This window comes from Bidens hawaiensis, unplaced genomic scaffold, assembly GCF_021521415.1.
Source record: "Bidens hawaiensis isolate Kalapana, Puna unplaced genomic scaffold, B.hawaiensis_p1.1 tig00012269_1, whole genome shotgun sequence".
Taxonomy (NCBI): domain Eukaryota; kingdom Viridiplantae; phylum Streptophyta; class Magnoliopsida; order Asterales; family Asteraceae; genus Bidens; species Bidens hawaiensis.
The window spans coordinates 365,595-385,784 of NW_027491994.1; the positions used below are offsets into that span (position 1 = coordinate 365,595).

At 41.9% G+C, this 20,190-nt stretch overlaps 1 pseudogene; it reads left to right on the forward strand.

Annotated features, from left to right (window-relative positions):
- Nucleotides 1-15,053: 15,053 nt before the first annotated feature.
- Nucleotides 15,054-18,198, forward strand: LOC143540513 (epi-cedrol synthase-like; annotated as a pseudogene).
- The last annotated feature ends 1,992 nt before the right edge of the window (nt 18,199-20,190 follow it).

Sequence of the window (20,190 nt, forward strand, 5' to 3'; positions counted from 1 at the left end):
CTAGAAATCATGGCTCTATTCTCATTACCACCCCCACTCTGTTGTGTAGACCTGTTTTGACTGCGTTCTACATGTTCATTTGTGCACTCCTTCGCAAAGTGGCCATTCTGCTGACAGTTATAACATCGCACTTTTGACTTGTCAAAACCCGGTCTCTCACCAACAAACTTTCTACCTGTCTTCTTCATAAATCTCTTAACCCTTCTCACAATCATCGCCATATGCCACTGCAGATCCATCTCTTCCAGATCATCAGCATCGATCTGATCATAGTCTTCATCCAATGTTGCAGGATCAACAATCTTACCCTGAATGTAATTTTTATACGAAGCAATGAAAGTTGCATAGAGAGCAAACTGCTGTTCAGCAGATTTAACACTCATGGGCATCTTTGAGTAGTTGTTGTTCGAAACACTTGGGGAAAAACTACTCTTGGTTGCTTGAGGTTTAGAAGCATTTGATCCACCAGCTACAAAACACACATCACCATTCATGTTGAGAGATACATGACCATCATGTGTTGAGTTAGCGCCCGAGTCTCCTTTTGAGTAGTAAGCAGACGATTCAGACTTCGAACTTGAACTTGAGTTAACTTTTGCACCATACATTCCTGGATCCTGAACCTGATCAGTTGGTGTCTCTTTACGAACCATGTTAAGTTCAAAAGTTCTTAGTTTGTTGGCTGCTGTTTCCAAGTCATAGTCGGCAAACTCTTTGTCTTCTCTCATCAACACAGTGTACATCTCCCATTTCGGTGGGAGAGCATCAAGAAGCTTTTCAACTATCTCATCTTCTTTGTAAGTAATGGAATAGTTGCTGAGTTCGGTCATCAGATGATAATATCTCGTGATGATATCATCAAGTGATTCATTCTTCAGATACTTGAACACCGAGAATTGAGTTTTTAGAAGTTTAATCTTTGATGCACGAATCCCCACATTACCCTCAAAACGGTTTTCAAGTGCTTCCCAAAGCTCTCTAGCAGTTTTATACTTTCTGAAGGTGTGTAGAATCTCTTGTGGAAGAGCCATTGTTATCGCTGCATGAGCTTTGCTTTCAGCCTCATACATTTTCTTTTTTTCTTCTTCCATCTCTTTGTATTTCTTAATCTGATCACGACCCTCATACTCAGCAGTTGGTGGAATGTAACCATCTTGTATGCACACCCACATTTTAGCATCTTGGTACTTGACATATTGTTCAAACCGATCTTTCCACGCTACAAAATCAGTTCCCTTAAGCATCTTTGGTGCCTTTGTAGCTGAACCCGCTTCCATTTCCATCTTCACCAGTTCCGTAATGTTTATTGAAGACATCTTTCACAAAAACACAAAGAAACCCGAAAAAAAATCTTATTTTTAACAGTACTGTAGGCGAAGTTGTGGATAACTTCGCTTAAGTCTGAACTTCGCTGATTCTTAACTTCGCTCCCTCTTAAATTCGCCTGATTCGGCGAAGTTGTAGATAACTTCGCTTGAGGTAAGCGAACTTGTGAGGTAGGCGAAGTTGTGGGTAACTTCGCTTGAGACAAGCGAACTTGAGAAGGTAGGCGAAGTTGTGGATAACTTCGCTTAACCTTATATCATCGCCGAAACCCTACGAACAGTGACGGCAACTTCGCCTGATGAACACGATGGTTTTGTAGGTTTGATTTCTGGATTTTACGAGGTTTGTGAAGGTGTAATTGGTTGTTTATGATGGTGGGAGGTGAGTAGGACACAAAAACTCGGTAAACTCGTCCCGCGAATAGTCGAACGGAACGATTTCTACACCCGCGTGATAATCCTGAACCACACAATCACGAGCAAAAGCTCTGATACCAATTGTAGGTTCCCAGCCGGATCTACGTATGAATATCCCGTTCTACGTAGGTGCGGAATCCCTACGTAAGACGTTACGAGCGTAGAAGACGATACGAGTTAACACGATCGAACACACGTTACAATAAGCAAAGACACTTTGTATTGCAACCGGAAACACGTGATATCAATCACTGATTACAGTACTCGTAAACACATAAACTAAACTTGTTTGTTATTGATTAAGCCGTAACCTAATCAATATATAACACGACAACTTCGCCTGGCATGTTCAGGCGAAGTTGTCACTAACTTCGCTTATCTAACAAGTTCGCCTATATCAGCGAACTTGTTAGCTAACTTCGCTTACATACAAACACAAATCCAAACGACTCGATTACAGACACTATATACTGAACTACTGACATCATGCACCAACAAGTTCGTGTCTTGTTTATCAAGTTGAGCACGTGACTTGGTTTAGATGGAATAAATTACTTGGTGAACAAGTCGAGCCAATGACTTGGACAACAAGGAATTTATTTATTAATTATTGTTTAAATATGTTTTTACTAATTAGGATTTGAGTATGATAAGGAGTTTGTATTTTAGTCTAATTAGGTTTTCATTTTTAAACTAGTATATATACCCGAGCTTGTGGGTTATATCAGTATTGTAATTTTTTGAGCTAATGAGAATTACAAAGATCGAGCTTATGATCTAAAACTTTGTTATTGTGTTTATCGATCCTGGTCACCAAACTTCACTCACCACTACCACCGACCACCACCCACCGTCGTCGCCACAGACCTCCATCATCGCACCCACCCAACACCTACCACCACCGCCACCCACTACACCGCCAACCACCGTCACCGACCACCTCCAACTAACGGGAGACACCATCACTGATGGCCTTCTGGCCCACCACCACTACCGCCGCCGCCACCCACCACCATCGCCACTCACCACCAATTTATTTAATTCCTTCGTCTTTCTTGCCTACCTAACAACATAAAGTAATAATCGATTTCATTTAGTTTCTACATGGTAACCAAACAAAACAATGAAATAGTAATGATCAATTCCATTAATTTGTTCATTCTATTCTTGCAGCCATTCCATTTCTTATTCCATTACCCCATACAAAACAGTAGAAATGAGCTCGGGACGGTACCGGTACCGACCGATGTCGATCCCGAAATTTAAATATTTGGTACCGATACCGAAATGCTCGGTTCGATACTGGTATTTACTGCCAATTTGTTAGCGTGTCACCTGGTGATTGGACCGCGTGGCCTTCATCCTTTCTGCTCCCCCACCTCTCATTAATTACGATTAGTATAAAATGAGGGGATACCCCTTTGGGATTTCATTTCTCATCCCTGTTTGCATATTTTCCACACTTTCTTTCTTGAATTCCTTGTTTCCTTTTATGGCTGAATCCTTTCAATCTTCCAAGGCAAAGAAGAATAATACAATGGAGTTCGTCGGTTGTCGTATGGCTCCCTATAACTTCAATAATATGGTCAAGGTTTACGGACTTCGCCTCGAATTCAACCTCGAGTTGCCCCGTTTGGGTCAGACAGCTCGACAAGCTCCTACCGGCAAGATTGCCGTGTATAATGAGTATTTTCTTTTGGGAAACTTTCGTTTGCCCATTACCCGATTTCTTTTGGGAGTGTTGGATGCGTTTGGGCTGCACTTTAGCCAGATTCATCCACTCGGAATGGCTTGCCTTCATCATTTCAAGTATACTTGTTATTGCCTCGGCATTACGCCTACGGCTGACAAGTTATCGGTCTTTTATCGGTGGCGTTTCTCCCAGGGGTGGTATAATTTGTTTACCCGTCCTGGCGCCAACACCATTGCCTTGGAGGCACCACAGAGTTTGCATGAGTGGAAGAGCCTTTTCTTCTACGTTTCTGCGCGCATGGTTCCACATGTTATGTATTTTACGGATGTGAAAGAGCTTGCTAACCCTAAACTGGTCCCCTATTCTAGGACGGAATGGTTCACCACTTTACAGGTCAGCCTTTCCCCACTCCGTCATTACTCAGAGCGCGCGTTGGTGCTATTCGGCATGAGTCGTATTTGGGAAGATACGACGAAGGTGCCGGTTATCCATAACGGCGGTCAAGATTAGCATTTTTTTTGTAATATGATGTTTTGTCTTTTTAAGAGGTGGAGGATCCCATACTCCTCCCCGCGCCTGAGGGCGCCAAATTGTTGTGGCGTAGGGAGTTAGGTCCCCGCGAGGAGCCAATCCTTGCGAAGACCGCCCGCAACTTTGTATTTCCTCTTCCCATGGGGCGGTCATTGCCTCCGCGACCGCCACCACCTCCCAATTTCGTTAACCCACAAGAGGGTAAGCCTTTATACATTTTCTGTTGATAACACTTGCTTTGTTTGCTCGTTTCCTAATGTTTGACTTACATTTTTCAGGTAAATGGTCTAACATTGTGCGCCTTCCTTAGTGCAGTGGTAAAGGCTCACAAGGAAGTGGCAGGGAGACGGTTGCGTCTCCGATAGATGCCGCCGCGAAAAACGCCGTGGATGATTATGACGATGTCGTCCTCATCTCCACCGTTCCATTTGGGCCTCCTGTATCTTCGTCGGTGACATTACTAGGCCCGCTTGGTTACGGCGTTGGTGGTGGGTTTTCCCCCGCCGCCTCCGCACAGGCTTTTGTTGGTTTCTCCTTGCCTTTAGTCTCGCAGCCTGTGACTGATGTGTCTGTCTTGGACACAAGTCTGATTGCCACAACTCCAATTTTGGTGGCTACAGATCTTGTGTCTTCTGCAGCCACAGCTCCTGGAACTGTTGTGGATACGAATTTCGCATCTACCAGTTCATCTTCCTCCTCCTCAGTGGGTGGGACGTTCACTGTTCCACACCATTTGCGTTCCACCCCTGCGAGTGAAGAAGAAGAAGAAGAGGCACCTCGCCTCTTCAAGAAACCTCGTCTTGGTGGATTTGTGAAGATTAGCAGTCTGGTCAAATCGCCAACTATAATACTTATAGTTGGTCACGTATTCTTTTACGCAACCTGTCTTTTGTTTAATTTTTCTTGTGTCCATGTTACAGGGCTTTGGCGATTTATTCATCGACTGCTGCTTCCACGGTTTCCACTGTTGCTTCTTCATTGGTGGCTGTTTTTGCCAGTTTGCCGATGATGACAAGTCATGGTGACTTGTCGGAGGCGCCGCCTGCTGTACAGATGTTGAGTTTGCCGATGATGACGGGTGTGGTTGGCCCGTCTGAGGCCGAAACCATTGTGTCTGTGTCGGCGGAGACTAATGTTCCGTCCGCTCCCTAGTCAATGGCGTCGGCTGAACCGATGAAGGCAATTATGGACGATTTGCCTAAGGTTTTTTGCAGCGAGTCAGCAGGTGTATCATTTGCTGACTTCATGAAGTCCAAACAGTCCTCGCCAGACAAGGCTTATATCTTTGACGGCGACGAGGCTGTGCCGCCGCCTACTTTTAATATTGGGGCGACGGTAAACGGTAAATTTTTTGACTTCCATGGTAGCAGTTGTGGCGGTTTGAGTAGCGGGGTGTTGATTGTAGATACGGATCCCCGTGATTCCGTGGACGCGAGCCAAATTTTTCGTCCTCGATGGAAGGTTACTTGCGGCGCCAATTTTGAAAACCCTGCCACTTGTACAGATTTTTTGGAACATGTTGTTCTTTCCGGAGAGCGCATTGCTCGTAAAATTCAGCCTCGGAATAGTTTGTATTCTGACGCTGCTTTTCATCATGTCCAGTCTCTCTCCAGTTTCGCGGATTTGATGCGCAAAAATCGTGCTTTCATGAGGAGAAGATCGAGGCAAGTGCCACAATGAGAAAGATGGAGCAGTCGGTGAAAAACACTAAGGCTGTCGCCTGGAAGGCGGGTAAAGAAGCAGCAGAGCACCGCCAGGCTCTGACTGTTGCTGAAGAGAAACTGGCGAAAGTTGAGGCAGATTTGGCGGAATCTGTCCGCGAGCGTGCTGCTCGCTACAAAGAGCTTCAGGCTGCCTGCAAGAAGTCTAATGTTGATCTTGCCAATGCACGTGGCCATGCTCTTTCTGCTAAGGAGGCTTCCGCCAAACTCAAGGATGAGAACGCTGCTTTGCAAAAGCGTATTTAATAGTTGGAGGCGGAAGCTGAGTTAAGGAAAGCGGATGCGGGCAAGCTGGCTGATACGTTAGTCTCCAATGAAGAGACTATTATATCTTTGGCTGCTGAATGTGCCGCTGCTGCTGCTGACCGCGATTGGCTGTTGAAACACGCCATCTGCAAGGTAATTCTTTCAAGCAACACTTCTGTATTTTTGTATTGTACTAACATCCTTGATATGTAGGTTGCTCAACGCATCATTACTGATGACGATTTAACGCGTTGTGTTAGGACCCTTATCACTGCTTCTCAGCAACTTGGTCACAATACTGGCTTTCAGGAGGCTGTGACGCATATGCGTGATAACCTTCCTCTTGAAGCCTATGTTCTTCATGCCATCGATGTGGAAAGTGAGTATAAAGCCGCTGAGACGGAGTATGATGCTCTTACCTTTCCCATTCTTTCTAAAGTTGTCCAGTACGCCAAAGAGGAGAATGGCGTGCAACTGTTAAGGAAGCTGCTGGAGCCTACGCAACCTGGTCCGTCTACCATATCAGGTAGCGGCGATTTAGATGGCGCTGTAACTGTTGATCATTCGGGGAAGAGTATGAACGATGTTGATTAGTTTATCCCCTTGATTTGCATAGTTAGGGTTGTAACTTCTTTTGCAGGTGTTGGTACCCGCTTGTAATTATTTTTTAAATATATGAAATGAACTTTGTTTTGTTTTTCTGTTTTTGAAATGCGGAGTATCGTTACCATTCAAATATGTTGACCCTTGGCCCGTGTTTACAATTTTGGAATCGATTTACATGTAACACCTTCGCTGCTGTGCCGCGTTCCATGTTCTTGGAATTGGCGAGCCATCGAGTTGCATCAATAAATAGGAGCCTTTTCCCAATACTTCTTTGATTTGATAAGGGTCTTCCCAAGATGGCGCAAGTTTCCCTTGCGCTTGCGCTCTTGATGCCTCGTTGTTGCGAAGGACGTAATATCCAGCATTGAACTCACAGACTTTTACTTTTGCATCATAGTACTTCTGTAGTTGGCGCTTGTAATTTTGCTCTCGGATTACGGCCAACTCTCTACGTTCTTCTAGGAGCATTAAGTCTAAACGCCTTTCTGCCTCATTATCATTTGGCAGTGTGATCCTTGGTGATGGCACACCAACTTCGGCTGGGATCATTGCTTCGGTAACATAAGTCAGGCTGAACAGCGTTTCTGCGTTACTTGTATTTTTTTGGGTTCGTATAGCCCAAAGAACATGGGGCAATTGATCAACCCATCCTGACTTGTAATTCACCAGCCTCTTCTTGAGGCCGCCGACAATGGTTCGGTTGGCGCGCTCCACTTCTTCGTTTCATTATAGATGGGCGACAGAAGTAAACGTTTGGGTAATGTTTAACTCCTTCAGCCATCCTTGGATGCGCTGGTCTGCGAATTGCGTTCCATTATCGTTGACCAGATTCATGGGCAGCCCGAAGCGGCATACGATAAATTCCCATATGAATTTTTTGATGCTAGCCGCATTTATTGTCGCCACTGGCTTTGCTTCGATCCACTTGGTGAAGTAGTCGATTGCGACGATTAGGAACTTTACTCGTCCTGGTGCTTTGGAGAACGGCCCTGTTATATCAATCGCCCATTTTTGGAAGGGCCAAGAAGCCGTTACTGGGATCATCGCATTTTTTGGACGCAAGGTGTTTGGCGCTGGTATGCGCTGCACCGCCTCAATTCTTTTTCTGCATCCACATGCATACTCGACCAATAATATCCGGTATTCATGATCTTGGCGACTACCATTCTTGGACCCGCATGTACACCATGGATCCCTTCGTGAATCTCCCTTAACAGGTAGTTTGCGTCTTGTGGATCTACGCATCGTAGGAGTGGCCCCAAATACGATCGCCTATATAGGATGCCATTCTGAATTGTATAATTCAGCGCCTTGTGGCGATTTTTTCTGGCTTCTGCTTTTTTGTTTAGGTAGAAGACATGTCGAAAGGTAGGCGACAATTGGTGTCATCCAGTTTGGTTCCACCGTTGAACACACACAGACTTCCCTGTTCATTGTTGAAGGTGTTGCTAGTACCTCTATGCGGACATCTTTTGCGAGATGTTCGAAACCAACCGATGCTAATTTGATCAGGGCATCTGCTTGTTTGTTTTCACTTCGCTTGATGTGTTTTACTTTGCATGTGGGGAAGGTTGCCATTAACTCATTAGCCTGCGCAAGGTAAGATGCCATTTTATTGTCCTTTGCGTCATATGAGCCTTCAATTTGGTTTGCCACTAGCATTGAGTCGACGTGAGATTCTAAGTGTCGGGCCCCTAACTTCTTGGTGATTCTTAACCCTGCCAACAACGGTTAATACTCTACTTCATTGTTTGTACTTTTGAATTCTAGGCGTATTGCGTATGTGAAGTGTTGTCCTTCTGGGTTGGTTATTTTTAACCCTGCGCCTGCACCTTCGTCTTTAGATGCCCCATCTGTGAACAACTTCCAAACCTGTTCCATTTGTTGATCAATGGGGGCTCTATTTCTTTCCGGCATTCTTACTCTTTTTCGTGAGGTACTTCCGCTATGAAATCAGCCAAAACCTGACCCTTGATTGCTGGCCTAGGTTTATATTCGATGGCGTGTTCTCCCAATTCTATCACCCATTTCTCTAGCCTTTTGGATAGCTATGGCTTGCTCAATACGTTTTGTAAGCGATAATTGGTGAGAATGTGTATCGGGTGGCCTTGGAAGTATCTTCTCAGACACCGTGACGTTTGTACCAGAGATAATACCAATATTTCCAGGGTGGAGTATCTTGTTTCCACATCCGCTAGGGTACGTCTTACATAATAAATTGGCGTCTGGACACCACTCCGTTCCACCACTAGCACCGCATTGATTGCTCTGTCAGAAGCTGCTAAATATATTATCAATGGTTCTCCCACTTTTGGTACTGTTAACGTTGGTAACTCTACTAACCGTGACTTGATCTCTCGGAATGCTGTTTCCGCTTCCGCAGTCCATCGAAATTGAGACTTTTTGAGGAAGTTCCTTAAGGTTGAGATGAACGGGAAAGATCTTTCCGCATGACTTGAAAGGAATCTGTTAAGTGCGACCAATCGGACATTAAGTGTTTGCCCTTGTTTAACAGATTTTGGGGAGAGCATTGCTAAAACTGCCTCCAACTTCTCCGGGTTGGCTTTGAACCCTCCGTTAGTTATAATCACCCCTTTGAATTTTCCCTCCTCCATTCCGAAGGAACAATTTCGTGGGTTTAATTTCATGCTGATCGATCGCAACGTCTTGAAGGTTTCCTCAATGTCTTTTAGCATTGCTGCTTTTGTCTTGCTTTTGATGACTAAGTCATCCATGTAAACTTCTAAGTTTCTCCCAACCTGATATTTGAATTCTTTATCCATAAACCATTGATATGTGGACCCGGCGTTTTTGAGGCCAAATGGCATCATTTTGTAATAGTATATTCCGTTGTTTGTTTTGAACGCCGTTTTATCTTGGTTTCTTGCCGCCATATGAATTTGATGGTATCCTTTGAATGCGTCCAGAAAACATTTGAACTGAAAGGTGACTAATGCGTCCACTTTGAGGTCAATTTCTGGCAACGAGTAACAGTATTTTGTGCATGCTTTGTTGAGATCTTTGAAGTCGATACACATGCGCCATTGCCCGTTTGCTTTGGGTACCATCACTGGGTTGGCTACCCATGTTTGGTATTGGATCTCGCGGATTATTCCCGTGTCTACCAGTTGTTGGACTTGTTCATCGCAGGCTTTTACTTGGTCTGGTCCCATATTCCTTCGCTTGTGTACCACTGGCACAAAAGCCGAGTTAAATTTTAGCTTATGCTCCGCCTTGCTTCTTGGGACCCCGTCATGTCCGACAGGGTCCAAGCGAAGATATCCACGCTCTTGACTAGCAACCTTTTTAGCGCCATCCGCGCCTCCTCTGAGATGGTTGATCCAATTTTTATGCTTTGTTCTGGAGATTTTTTATTGAGCACCCATTTTTCCGCCTCTCTTTCTTTGCTGGTTTTTGATATTTATTGTGGCGGTGTTTTTCTTTCCGGCACGTTGCATTCTTTGTTGGCCTGGATCATTGCTATCCCCGTTGGAGTTGGTACTCCTAATATTCCATGGGCTGTCGAGGGGTTAGCGTTGAAGTCCCCAATTGCTTCTCTTCCCAATATTATATCATAATGTGGGTGGGGTGTTTCCATGACCAAGAAATCTACGTCTTCTGTTCGTGAATGTATCCCGTCACTGAGTTTGACTGGGAATGTCAACTGTCCCAGCGGATATTCAATCTTTGATTGAAACCCGCTATTGGAGCATTGACGGGCATCAACCTCTGCATGTCCTTTTCTTCCAGTAAATCGAAGCATTGGCGATACATGATGTCGGACGTTGCTCCCGCGTCGATGAAAAAGCGCGGTGTTCGGTAGTGTCCGAATACTGCCGTGATTACTAATGGCGCTTTCTTGTTTACTTTCGGGAAGATGACATGTTCTTCTTTCCGTGTTGCATGTTCCACCTGTCTGCGCTTTTTGGATTGTACGCTGCCAGAGATCATGTTGGCGTGGAGGTCCTTGATTTTCTTTTCTGGCCTTCCGCTATCCCTTGGAGGCAGGCGTCTGTATCTCCCCTTGATACTCTTGACAAGATGGTCTAGCTTTCCGTTCCTAACGTACTCTTCAATGGCGTCCTTCAAGTTGGAACACTGATTTGTTGTGTGGCCATGTTGTTCATGATAGTCACAATAACTTTTCATGTCTGTGTTTGGCCCCTGCTTGATTGGCCCTGGCTTCTTGAGTTGGATTCCTTCCGTATACATGATTTGGGCTGAGCTTGGTCAGCGGAGTCCATCTGGACGCATTCGTCTACCCTTTCTGTCTATTTTTGAAGGGTTCGTATGCCGTGGACTCCTTTTGCTAGCTTTCATTGTTTATTCTTGACCATACGGAGGATATATTTTGCCTTTGCGGGCTCTGTTGATATCATTTCAGGCATCGTTCTTTGCCAGCTCTTTACCCAGACTTTTCTTCACTCTTGCATACTTCTTGGCCACGGTCATGACGTCGTCCCATTAGTGCGGCATGCCATCTCTGCCCGTAAGGTTCCAAATCAGATAGTCACATTTTACGTTTTGGAGAAAGGCTGCACACAACAGCTCTTCGCTCACGCCGCCGATGTTCAGACCCTCCTGGTTGAATCTGGTAATGAAATATTCCAACGTTTCATTGTCTCTTCTAGCCACATTTAGAATATCTGTTGGGTCACTGATGTGGCGCCGCTGTTGGCTAAACTGTTAGATGAACTTCTTCGCTAAGTCCTCCCAACTTGTGATCTGGCCTTCTAGCAACCTTTCGAACCAGGCTCTAGCCGCCCCAACCAATGTTAGCGTGAAAATGTGGCACCATAACGGCATGGTCAACCCTAATACTAGCCCGGAGGCTGTATAAGTTTGCAAATGATCATCTGGGTCTGATATGCCATCGTACTGGCCAACTATCGGCAGAATTTTTGGATTTTCTTGTAACTCCGCTTCGGCAATTTTTGCCACGAACTTTGATTTTCCCGCCGATGTTGTTGGCTGGTATGGCTTGGAGAAATCTTCTGTTGCATCTGGATGATATTTTACCATTGTCTAGACATTTCCAACTAACTTCGTAGTCTGGATCGTCTAGACGTGAGTCAACCTCCGCGACCGATGTGATTTGTCTCTAGCTTTGCTGTTTTGCCGATCAGGTGGTGATTTGGCGGCTGGTGCTTTTGAATGAATTGGCGTTGTGTGTTCTTCATACTCTTCTTCTTCGCCATTGCTGCTAGCTTCTGCATCGAACAGCATTCGGGGTCGAACGACTGCCGCCATTTTTTCCTGGGCTTTGTCCCTGAGTTTCTGTTGTTCAGCTTCTAGCCAAGCCATTATGTCTGACGGCATGGTTAGTTGTGAACGTGGTTTCGTTTTTGCTTTCTCTGTGATAGTAGGGTGAAGGGTGGACGCATTAGCGATGCCTTCACCACTACCTATGATGTCCAGAATTTCAATATTTCCTTCTTTGTTTGCCTTTGAGTGTTGGTGTAGTTTTGCCACTCATCTGAATCAAGAATGGAGTGATTTTTGAGTAACTGTTCTAGCTATATGCACGGATGGCGCCAATAAAGAAACACAAATCCGCCCCTCAAGGTCTAACACGTTAGTCCGAGGGGTATGGTTAAGTATTCCCCACGATGGGTTATAAAACCTTCTTGGCGCAGACGAGTATATCCTGCAAAACAGAACACCGTGAGCTCGTTACGAGGAATGGGGGGATTCTCTCGTAACCACCTTCTGGCGTGAGAATCAATATTTGATCGTACAAGTAGAATGTATTGAGAGTAGTAATAGTGGAGTGTATATGTTTTTACGGTTCGGAGATCCATTGGTATTTATAACCGGAGGAGAGAGATTATGACCAACCACCTTGTCAGGTTTTCCACCAATTATATTCTCCACCCGTGCGGTCGTGGAGTTTGGTGGAGGTTGGTGGACATCATGGTCTTTTGACATGGACGTGTTGTACTGTTTCGTACCGCCCTTTATGTGTTGTCTAATCCCCATTGTTTGGGTGGTATTCCCTATGTAGATTGTACCTTTTTATCCTATGCTGGTGGAAATCTTTGCGCTACCATTCCCTAGGTGTCAGTGAGTGTTTATTATATTAGGCTACGTCCTTGGCGCCATGCAGTATGGCTAGCGTACATCCTGTCCGCTAATGTTAGGGCGCCAAGCTTTCCGCCGAGCGCATGAACTACCCTTTATTTGGGTGTTGTATTTATCTGAGTGGTGGGTTTAATACCCTACCTCTACACAAAAGTTAACCAAATTTAACAAACAAATGAAAAATATTAAAAAGAAAAAAAAAAGCAATTTACCAACTTATTTTAGCCAACAAACAATGACTGAAAATTCAATACTTGATGGTAAGATGGTTAGTGTATGAAATAGGAGATAAGAGGATCAAACTATATAAAATACAAAAATTTAGTCGCTAAAAAAATAAAAAAAGTTTACGATATATCTTTTTTTATATTTGTGATTGGTTATTATACATATATAACAAAACACAACTCATGATAGTAACATGTTCAATTATGATCACTAGTTTTTATTTTAACGGTCGTTTGAATTATTGACGGGTCCCGATCATTTTTATTTCACCTCATAAAGAAACTCCATCATATATATGAAATTTTTTTTGGCCCAACTTGAAACCTCCTATCTTTTCGTCACAAGTGAGATTTGAACCGAAGAGCTCCTCCATTTTAAATTCAAGTCGTTAGGTGCCTCACCTCAACCACTTAAGCTAGCGATCATCGGCTTTATGTTATCGTAAACAGAGTTGCATTTAAAATATATATTTTTGGTATCATAAACTATCACTAAAAGGAATTTGCGCAATAGCGGTGTCACCGCTAAAAATCCAAATAGTCGTCACTAATAATATGTTAGCGACGACATGTTGAACCAGACATCGATACCGGAATTAGTCACTACTAGAAAACAAGTTATTTTCTCACAAACATTTCCTACATATTTCCTACGACAAGTAGTTCCAACAAATTTCTAACAAAAAAATAAGCTCCAACTTTGCTACAATATTATCTAGTAAACATTATGTTAAGTCAAAATAGTTTTTGTAGGAAAGTTGTAGATACTTTACAACCACATGTTCTTGTAGCATTTCTGTAAGAAATGTTGTTAGAAAATGGTTGGAAACGATTTTCAAGCATGTGTTTTTTCAACAACTTTTTTGTTAGAAAACTATTTGAAACTAGAGTTTTTCAACAAATTTCGTACAATTCAACTGTAGAAAAACATCTCTTTTTCTAGTAGTGAGTATTTTTTTTATGGTTTTTGGTCAATATAAAACACGTGTTGATATCTTTTTGGCATATTACATATATTTTTGGGTTACATGAGATAACTTTTGTGTAATTAATAAACCTATGTAAATAAACTTTTTTATTTTGTAATACGCATTATGCTTGTTCTACCAAACTGATATTGCTAAAACAATTATTCTAGTAGTATTCATTTTTATGGTTTTAGGTTTTGATACTAGTTGTTTTTGGTATTTTTATCACTACCCATAACCGTATCAAAACCTTACTTTGTAACTCGTAACTTTATGTTTTATATTAGGTCTGATACTGTTGTAAACAATATTTAGGGCCTGTTTGGTATGAGGTAATGAAATAAGCGATGAAATGCAATGAGCGAGTGAATGAAATAGACGAGGTAATGGAATGGATCATTACCATTTCATTGACATGTTTAGTTACCATGTGGGAATGACATGAATTATTAGTTTCTAGTTTTTGCTAAGCTAGAAAAAGTCAGATTAAAATAAAAATAGTAGTGCGTGGCGGTGGGATTGTGGTGGTACGCAACGAGCAGTAATGGTGGTGGTGGGTAGTGGGTGGTGAGAGCGATTGTTTGTGGTGGCAGGTGGTGGTGATAGTGGGCGGTGGTTGCGGTGGTAATTGGAGGGTGTTAGTGGTGATGGCTGGGAGCGATGGTTGGTGGTGGTGGCGGTGGGCGGCGATGGTAGGTAGTGGTGGGTGGTGGTGGCGGAGGCGGGTGGTTGTGGCGGCGGAGGCGGGTGTTGGCCGCGGCGGGCGACGGAGGCGGGTGTTGGTGGCGGGGCGGTGGTGGGTGGTGATGGCCAGCGGAGGCAGTGGTGGGTGGTGGTGGGGGGGAGAGGGAGAGGGCAATGGGTAGTAGTGGTGGTGGTGGTGGTGGTGGTGGTAGTGAGAGGGCAACGTGAAGTAATGGTGGGAGTGTGGTAGAGGTGATGTGAAAGGTAGATGGAATGAATCTGTGGTGTTTTAGATGGATTGGAATGAATATGGTAGTGGGTGATTCCATTTCATTAACCAACCAGACGCATTTTTTTTCATTCCATCATAAAGGTTCATTCCATTTCGTCTCTCATTCATATATACCAAACGTTACCGGATTCGTGCTGCATCACGCAAGGACTTCCACTAGTTCTTCCTTGTAACGTGATAGAAGAGATGTCAGTATCTTTACCTCTCTATACCCTTCACCTCTATTTGAACTTCTATTAATCCATATCTCTTGATATAGAATATGTCTCTAGGAAAAGATGATGTCATCCGACCCATTGCGAATTTTCCTCCCGAGATCTGGAGAGATCAATTTCTCGTCTTCAACCAGGTATATATATGCCAATTATAGAATATGTGTGTTGTGTCAACTTCTTTACAAACATAATAAACGAATTATTTAACGTCCTTTTAGGAAGACACTTACAATTAATTTTTGTATTCCAATCCATCTAAAACACCACAAATTCATTCCATCTACCTTTCACATCACCTCTACCACCCTCCCACCATTACTTCACGTTGCCCTCTCACCACCACCACCACCACCACCACCACCACCACTACTACCCATTGCCCTCTCCCTCTCCCCCCCCCACCACCACCCACCACTGCCTCCGCTGGCCATCACCACCCACCACCGCCCCGCCACCAACACCCGCCTCCGTCGCCCACTGCTCATTTGAGTAATATTGATCTTGATATGTGATGTGTATATATAAGCAACAAGAACAAGATGAAGTTGAACAGATGATCAAATATTTGAAAGAAAATGTGAGTAAAGAACTACTGACAATGCTGGATATCCCGATTCAACATGCAAAACTGTTAAAACCAATCGACTCAATCCAACGCCTTGGCGTTGCATATTATTTTGAAGACGAGATTAACCAAGCATTACAACACATTTTTTATGCATATGGTGATAACTGGAAAGGCACTAACGCTTCCCTTTGGATGAGGCTCTTGCTTTTACAAAAACTTGTCTTGGTGACATAGCAAATGATCCTGTTTTGAGAAACTCTTTCTTTTCTACCGAGATACAAGAAGCGCTTAAGCAACCTTTGCATAAAAGGTTGCCAAGACTAGAGGCATTACGCTACATACCATTCTACGAACAACAAGCTTCTCGTAACGAATCTTTGCTAAAACTTGCTAAGTTAGGGTTCAACCTACTTCAATCACTGCACAAGAAAGAGCTAAGCCAAGTCTGCATGTATATAAAAATTCTAACTACTATGTTTTGTCTCATCTTTCAATACATCAAAGTTAACCAAGCATTGAATTTATAGTACATATTAGTAGGTGGTTTAGGAACGAGACATCTACTTCTAGGTTTTCTTTTTTTTTTTGAAAATTCTTGTACTACTTCTAGGGTGTTAGCTATATACCCCTATAAGCAAATGGTATGTTCGCTTGTAATAAAAAAGAACTCCATAATGTTTGGTGAAAACTATATTGGGTTCGTTCGTTTATCAACCCAACGAACTTTGCATGATTAGCTTGTAGCTAGGGTAGCGATAACTCTAGAAGTACCGGTCTTGTTTCTAAATAACCTACTTCTAGCAAAACCCTCAAGAATCACTTAGTGTGTGTATGAATTTATTGCAGGTGGTGGAAAGATTATGATGTTCCTAACAATCTACCTTACGCCAGAATTAGACCGGTTGAGTGCTACTTTTGGGCGTTAATGGTGTACTATGAGCCACAATATTCTGTATCTAGAGTCTTCTTAGCAAGATTTATGTTGCTTCAAACATTTTTTGATGACACTTATGCTTATGGGACATATGAAGAACTTGAGAAATTTACTGAAGCAATTGAAAGGTATGCTATAAAGGAATGTAAAGTTTGTTAAATTAACTAAATTTCAATTTATAAACTAAGTGACAAGTAATTTATAGGTGGTCAGTTACACCATCGGATGAGCTTCCTGAAAACATGAAACTTTTATATCGAATCCTCATGAATCTTTTTGAAGAAATGGAGATAATCTTGTCGAAGGAAGGAAAAGCATTTCATCTTAACTATATGAAAGAGGCGGTAGGTTTCAGTTCATTCTAGCATATTTGTGTTGTATTTGCAGGTGGTTTGAAGAATGAATTTAAATGTTTCTTGACATTTTCCGAAAAGTGTTTGTACAAATAGACAGCAAACTCATTCAAAAGATGGCATTGGAATGTTCGAGTTAGATCGATGGTGTGAAAAGCAAACTCATCGTGTTCGCTGGTGATTAAGGAAGCAAACTCCAAGTTCTGTGAATAGACAATCTTGCTCTAGATGGAAACTCTTAGAAGGCATGCGCAATTCGCGCGTGTGACAAGCGAACCTAAAAAATTCTTTGTTAGCTTTTGCATGAATTCACTACACATACCTATTTTTACAATTAGTCTTAAAAAATGCCTTTAAACAGCCATTCTCCAAACCACTTATAAATTAATCCAAAATAACCCCATATAATCTGTTTGTACTCATCTTTTTTAAGAGTGGACTGATCTTAATTAGTTCCTCGACTTATGAAACATATTGATATTGTCACTTACGATATGTTTATGGTCATGTATAGGTGATAGAGTATGTCCAAAGCTACATGACAGAAGCGAAATGGACGAATGAAGGGTATCTACCAACGGTGGAGGAGCACTTAAAGGTTTCATATATTAGTATCGGCTATAAATGTACTCTAATAGCAGGTTTTGCAGCCATGGGTAACGTTATCACACATGAGTCGTTCAAATGGGCGTTAAGAAGTCCTCCCCTCGTCAATGCTTGCTGTCGACTTTGTAGAACCATAGACGACATTGTCACCCACAAGGTACATCCTATCAAACTGTGATATTCGCAATGCTACAAAGCGAAAGTTTTCTGCTGCAACATAACTTAATTATTCATGCGAATATTTAACATTATAGTAAAAATTGCAGGAAGAGCAAGATAGAAACCATGTTCCCTCTAGTATTGAATGCTACATGAAGCAATATGGTGTTAGTGAGCAAGAAACCTATGAGTTGTTCAATAAAAGAGTTGAAGATGCATTGAAAGAACTGAATGGAGAGTTCCTTGCGTGTAAAGATGTTAAGCTTCCTATAACTGTGCGGGTGATCAATTTCGCACGTTCCACGGAGGTTTTTTATAAGAAGGACCATTTCACAAATGTTGGAGAAGAACTCATAAGTCATATCAAATCTCTTCTTGTTGATGCAATCATGATATGAGATCCAGTACTTCATGACTGAACGGCCATATTCCACGCATTTGCCGACTGTGGTAGCATTAAATAAGATGTCAAGTGGTTTAACTAGTTACTTGGGCAGCTGGAATTTTAACATTGCTATGTACTAAGGTTTATTTTGCATCGTATTTTCGTGTTTGTGTAATAAAGTGTTGTGTTATATGTATTCTGAAATAAATTGTTTGAAGGCCATTCAAACTTAAAGTGTTCTGATTATGTAGGAAACCGTTCGCAAAACAAAAATAAAACAATTTTCATTAATAAGAACTACAATACAAATGGAAATAAAGTAGTCAGTGACAATTATTTTGGAAAGGAAAATTACTAAATTCTATGAAATAAAGTGCAAGAAGGGTCTTCCAAAAGAATTTATCTATTTTCCAGGATACAACATCCGAAGCAATGTATACAATCGTGGAGGACACTCCCGCCCACGGATAGTAGCTTGAAAGAAACATATGGCTTGTAAGTGGTCAAAAGAAATAAAAACAAAAAATCAGTGCTTTCTTTTATGTTTTTATTAACTTAGACTGAAACTGACATATGTTTGATAAAAGTTACTAAAAATATTTTTGAAACAAATGATGATCAAGAAGTGTCTACTAACAAAATTCAAATATTGTTAGGTCAAGAAAACTATATCAAGTGGAAGGTATTATTAGAAGCTGTTGTTTGTACAATGTCAATGAATTATGAAACTCTATCAGAAATGGTCCTTATGTTCGGCCTTATGTTCCCACTGAAGGTGCAAACAACAATCAAGCATTTTGAAACCGTTGTATATGACAACTAGGGTTGTCGTTAATATGTTGCGCGGGTTGACACACTATTTTGCGCACCGTGAGTAGGTCAACACACCACACATTCACACCACCTTTGTCTCAAAGTGACATGTTTCAACTTCTGCATTTGGTGGAAGGATCCTAGCAAGTAAAAACTGCTGTCTGTAAGAGCTAAAACAACCGTAGACATAACTCATGCGCAGCAATACAATATAATATATGCTCACTCATATTACTAATATAAACAATTGACAACTTTGGTGTCACAAGTAATACCCTATTGGGCCATTTGGCGGCACCCTAGTGGTCAATGATATTTTTTTTCAATTTCAATAACGTAACAAACATTATGAAAACTGACCAAATGTTGATTTTTTTGTTATCTGGCACCGTAACCAACGTGAAGGAAACATGTCGAATTCGCGTAAATTTACCGCATTTTGTTTTAGTTCCTCTACCATAATGAACGTATTGAAAACCATGGTTATAAAAATCCCGACTAGGCGCCGATTACTCGCCGAGTAATCGCTACAAAGTATGATGACGAGATGACTTTCTTTAATTCCGCTAGTTACTCAGAATCGATCAAAAGTGGTCAACGTCCGCCACAATTGGATCTAGTCGGTCACCTCGAGCTGATTTTAACTTTAAAAAATTTAATTTGTTATTGATACCCACGTATTTTTTTATATATTTTAGTAGATTTATGATACTTGATATATATATATATATATATATATAGGGGAAGGATCAAGAGAGAACTCCTATTTAGGGAGAACTAGGGAACTTTTAACTCAAGGGTTATAATTGTAAATTTCCTCCAATAAAGAACGCCTCTGCTTGTGGATCTCGGTCAACACAAACCTCCTTTCAATAGAGATTAACACCTGCGAATCACAGATCGTTACAAATTGATTGTTCTGAACACAAATCATAGATTAGTTCAGCCGTCTAACATGTCAGTTGTAGGTATTTCAATTCGAATATTTAATTTCTTTCCTTTCTGTTTTAATCCTTAAACTGATTGATAATATATGCGTGTTTCATGTATAGATTTGATAGTTTAATTGATTAATTACAAGTTACGATATGATTAGTAGACAATCGATTGTTAATTATGAGTTCGTCTAGAACTAGGAAGACAAAGCCCACAATTTGAGACTGCCTACAAACTGTTTGATGAAAAGTCTCAAAGAAAACGAGTTGATAATCAATGAACGGATAGATAGTTAATGATGTGCAATACATGAATTACTTACTCAGATGTTTAATTGAGACTGCCTACAAACTGTTTGATGAAAAGTCTCAAAGAAAACGAGTTGATAATCAATGAACGGATAGATAGTTAATGATGCTCTTGAACAAAA